This window comes from Triticum urartu, chromosome 6A (assembly GCF_056163025.1).
Source record: "Triticum urartu cultivar PI428250 chromosome 6A, HENAU_Tu73, whole genome shotgun sequence".
NCBI classification, from domain to species: domain Eukaryota; kingdom Viridiplantae; phylum Streptophyta; class Magnoliopsida; order Poales; family Poaceae; genus Triticum; species Triticum urartu.
In genome coordinates, this window is record NC_141878.1 from 241,973,815 (window position 1) to 241,979,111 (window position 5,297).

Sequence of the window (5,297 nt, forward strand, 5' to 3'; positions counted from 1 at the left end):
ATTACATGTTGTGCAGTGGAAGATGTTTGCCGGGAGCCATTGTGCTAACATGGCAACTTGAACATTTTTTAAAGTGCCTTATGATCTATACATTTTCTATGAGGCCAATGTGTTAGTTGCCACATTTCATGTTGGACAATCCTAGGGGGGTGGATGTTCCTATGATCTGCCTCATTTTCCACTTTCATTGGAGCCAATATGGCAAGTAGATTCTGCTAGCTGGCAACTACTTCTATCAGAATCACACACACGTCCAGTTGCCATGTTTCTGTAATTGCTTTTCCATTTTGATTATTTTTCTGCCTTTATTATGCATGTTAAGCACATGGCAATTACTTGCCATCTTCAGATGCTTAAACTTTGGGGCAACCATTTGAGATTTAATTTTTTGTTCATCGAAGATATGAAGTGAATATTTACTTTATGCATTTCTTTCTGTATTCGTCGACTGTGTTTTCATTTCACCCTAACATGTGTTTTGTTCTTACCTTAGCACAATGGATCGTGGCGACCATCAAGACAATGATGATGACGTCATGGAGTTACCGCAACAGAATCGCGTGACTGGTCGGACAAAAGATGGCGATGAGGTCATTTTCCACCCCCATATGTTTTAATGTCACATTGAGTTTTCAATCTTCCGTTACAAACTAAATTTTCACGACATTGAACATGGCAACAAATCATCCCTATTCTGTTTTGCAGAAGAAGAAATGTCATCATAATAGGGCTTCGCAAGAACGCCTGACTATATTGACCGAGGGATTTACAGATGAGCAGAAGGGAGCTGCTAGTGAGATGGGGATGCAGGCTCTGATGGATGTTCGGTGCAAGAACCTAGTGAACCCTGTATGCGACTGTCTTGGTGAGATTTATGATCCTACCTCTAGGGAATTCGTGATTCTGGAATGTGGAAGACTGCCTTTGGATGTGGAATCCGTGTTCTGCACTTTGGGTGTGCCCCATGGAGAAATCAAAGTCCCGTATGAGGTGAATAATAAGATTGAGGAAGCCTTGTTCGCCCATTTGTTTCCTGGGATGGCATCCATGCCGAACACGACTGTGCTGGCAACTTCACTGGAGGGCATGAAAAGCCATGGCGAGGTTTTTAAGATGAAGCTCCTCATGTACCTGATCTCAGCTGTCGTTGTGCCTACGACATCTCTTCGCCCAAGCAACAAGTGCTTCCCCATCCTGGTGAATTCCCTCTCTCTACTTATTTTTCCCTTCAATCTTTTGATTTTGATGTCATTTGGAAGCTAGTCACTGCCAGTTTTTTGATGTTTTTCTTTTGAATGCTGATGCGGCAACTTTTTGTCCTAAAATTGTGTTGTGAAGGCGAAGCTAAAAGACACGAAGAACATGAATTGGTGTAAATTCATCGCGGACTTCCTCCATGATGCATTCTCAATCAAGATGCACCAGAAGGGCGGTTGCTTGCACTTGATGGTACTTTTTCCCACTCTTTTGCAAATACTCTTACCACGGTTAAATGTTTCTCCAAATCAACATGGCAGCTGTTGATAAGTGCGAACCGTACAAGATCGTGCATGGCAACCCTTTGTTTCATTGTTTTTGTGAATCTTTTACATGTGAAAGTGGCTTATGTTTGATCCATGGCATCTGTAGTTGCTGCCTACAGGGCAATAGCATTTTTTCAATAATACAAAAAAGTGTTCATTTCATACATCCAGTCTCTTTTATACAATCTACATGGCAACCATGATGTTGAGCTGGTGGCAACTAGCAGCATAACAAGATGGCAACTGCCAACACAGCATGATGGCAACTAACATAAATAGATGGCAAATCTTTTTTCTTCATTCCCTTCAACTTGATGACTCCATGAAACTACATTAGCTTCTTTTTCCAACATAGGATGATGGCAACTGACATACTTTCTTTTCTATTGTGTATACCAGCTCATGTACGTCGATCGACTTGACCTATCCACCGTTCACTTTACTGGGATAGGAGGCCCGCCGCCTCCACATAAGTTTGTTGTCTTTGCGTGGATGTACGATGTTGTCAAGGCTGTGCTTGCCCCAAATAGGATAACTGATACGAAATATGGGAAACTGCAGGTTAGTTCTCCCTCCTTTCTTGCACGACATTCTTCAATTTCAATGTTGCATAACATATGAAAAAAATCCCCATACGGCAACCATCTGTGGCTAAGAAGAGATAAATACCTGACAGCCATGGTTGTCTGCACATGGCACCCATGTCTGACCCCACACGACAACTCCGCCATCCGTGTCGAAACTTCTTCTTCTTTTTCCCTATTTTTGGAATACATGAATTATTAGTCACTGCTCCTTATTTCTCTCTTACATCTTAGTTGTTTTTGTTGTTTTCCAGCTCATGGCCAAGCATGCTATAGACTATAGTGTCTTTGGTGGGCCTCAAAACTTTGGCAAGTGGATGGATGTGCATTCAACTCCATCTTGTCCTGCTGAGGTAATCAAGGATGTTTGTTTTGTTTTTTGAATTTTTTGTTCTGTTTCATTTTTTGATATATCTCTATGGTTGTTTTGGTTTATTTGTTCCTACGCATGTAACTCTAATATGTTTGGTTACTGCTACTTTTTGTTTTGTGCTCAGGCGAGGGCACCTGTTGGGCATCTAGTTGGGCAGTTTGCTTCCTGCAAGACCAACTTGCTCAGAAAGTTGGTTGAGGGGTGGATGGCACTTAATGGATGTGACAGTGACGAGATTGCGAGGTAGTTCACACCATTTGTTGCAGAACGGACACATCGACCAACTGGTTGTCTTGGCCGGTACGACTACAACAGCTCCCAGGAGTTGCCCGACACGCAAGATGAACTGGATGGAGATGCTGGTCTTGACAAGGATGACGATGATAACATGGAGAATGTGCAACATGAAACCGACGACGATGAACATGTTGAAGTTCGTGTAGGTTGTAAGAAGGACAAGGCTGTGCCAAATGTCCCCCCATTGGAGAAAGTCATTGAATAGACAATTGTGAGAGACACGGGGGTGTCGCCTTCAAAGAGGGGAAAGGCTCCAGAGGATGTTGGGCAGGGCTCAGTTGGCAAGAGGTCTAGGACCGATCCCGTAGCTGCTAGGAGGAGGTTCGCCATCTATTTTAGTGTTTTGTTTATCCCTCCTTTTTAACAGACCGACTCTTTTTTCATTGTTTTCTAAGCGCGACATGATTTTTGTGTCTCACACTTGGTACCCTTTTTTGCCATTTTTTCTACGTGCTGTGAGGCAATAGTTGTTGGACGAGCAGTTAAGAAGAAACAAGCACCAATGCCAACCCGTGTTTCTACCCAATTGATCAAGGGTGCTGCCACTGCTGGTGACACCACTTCCACTAGGTCATCTCCTCGTACATCGACGTCCAACACTGGGGATCCTGTCGTGTTGAAAGACTTCAGGAAGACAATCTAGAAGTAGGTTCTCCCTATTTTTTCACTGTCATTGTCGGTGTCAAAACCGGCGGATCTCGGGTAGGGGGTCCCGAACTGTGCGTCTAGGCCGGATGGTAACAGAAGGCAAGGGACACGAAGTTTTACCCAGGTTCGGGCCCTCTTGATGGAGGTAAAACCCTACATCCTGCTTGATTAATATTGATGATATGGGTAGTACAAGAGTAGATCTACCACGAGATCGGAGAGGCTAAACCCTAGAAGCTAGCCTATGGTATGATTGTTGTTCTGTATGTTGTCCTACGGACTAAAACCCTCCGGATTATATAGACACCGGAGAGGGTTAGGGTTACACAAAGTCAGTTACAATGGTAGGAGATCTACATATCCGCATCGCCAAGCTTGCCTTCCACGCCAAGGAAAGTCCCTTCCGGACACGGGACGAAGTCTTCAATCTTGTATCTTCATAGTCCAGGAGTCCGGCTGAAGGTATAGTCCGGCCATCCGGACACCCCCTAATCCAGGACTCCCTCAGTAGCCCCTGAACCAGGCTTCAATGACGAAGAGTCCGGCGCACAGATTGTCTTCGTCATTGCAAGGCGGGTTCCTCCTCCAAGTACTTCATAGAAGGTTTTGAACACAAAGATAGTGTCCGGCTCTGCAAAATAAGTTTCCACATATTGCCATAGAGAGAATAATATTTACACAAATCTAATCTACTGACGTATTCCGTAGTGTGACATCGTACCACGGCCAAGCCTTTATTCAAATCATTTTATTGTCCCACCTCAACGTGTCATGCGAGGCGGTTTCCTTGGCACGTCTCGTCGAAGCAGAGATCGTGTCCCCTTATTCCGGGATTCTCATCAATACGAGCGTGGGTAAACCAACTGCGCCATTGATTACGGTGCTTGGAGATAAGCGAGTTTTACCAGGCTAGTGGGAACACGTAGTTGCATCCACCCATATAAGGGGATGAGGATCCACCTTTTCACATACGCCTTCTTCCTCCTTTGCCTATCCATTTTTGCGCACTCGAGCTCCAGCGCCCAAGTCCGCACTCTCCACCTCAACCTTCTCCAGCCATGTCCGGAGCGGGAGGCAAGTGGATGGTCTCCTCCGTCACGGAGGGACACATCAAAAACCTGAGGAAGGCCGGATACTTGTCTAACGACATCAAGTACCGGCTTCCCGAAGAGGGGCAGCTCCTTCCCACCCCAAGGCCCCATGAGAGGGTAGTGTTCCTTCCCCACTTCCTCCACGGACTGGGCTTTCCTATCCACCCATTCGTCCGGGGACTCATGTTCTATTACGACCTGGATTTCCATGATCTGGCCCCGAACTTCATCCTCAACATCTCGGCGTTTATCATCGTGTGCGAGGCTTTCCTCCGCATCCGCCCCCATTTCGGCCTATGGCTCAAGACATTCAATGTCAAGCCGAAGGTGGTGCGCGGCAACCAGTTGGAGTGCGGAGGCGCCATGGTGGGCAAGATGCCCAACGTCTTATGGCTCGAGGGCTCCTTTGTGGAGACCCTGAAGGGGTGGCAATCGGGGTGGTTTTACATCACCGAGCCGCGCGACCCTGAGTGGGTCGCAACCCCCGAGTTCTGGTCCGGACCCCCAACGCGGCTCACGTCCTGGAAAGAGACGGGCCTGTCATGGGGAAGCAAAGGAGAGGTGACTGGACTGCAAACATGCATCCAAACCCTGGTGAACAAGCAGCTCAAGCTTGTCAACGTAGTCCAGGTTATGTTCATCCGCCGGATCCTCCCGTGTCAACAACGGGCCTTCAATCTGTGGGAGTTCAACCCGGCGCAGCACCGAACTCTAAGCAGGCTCTTTGACACGACGTACGAAGATGCCTAGAAGGTGCTTTTCAAGGGCGCCGAGGCTCCCG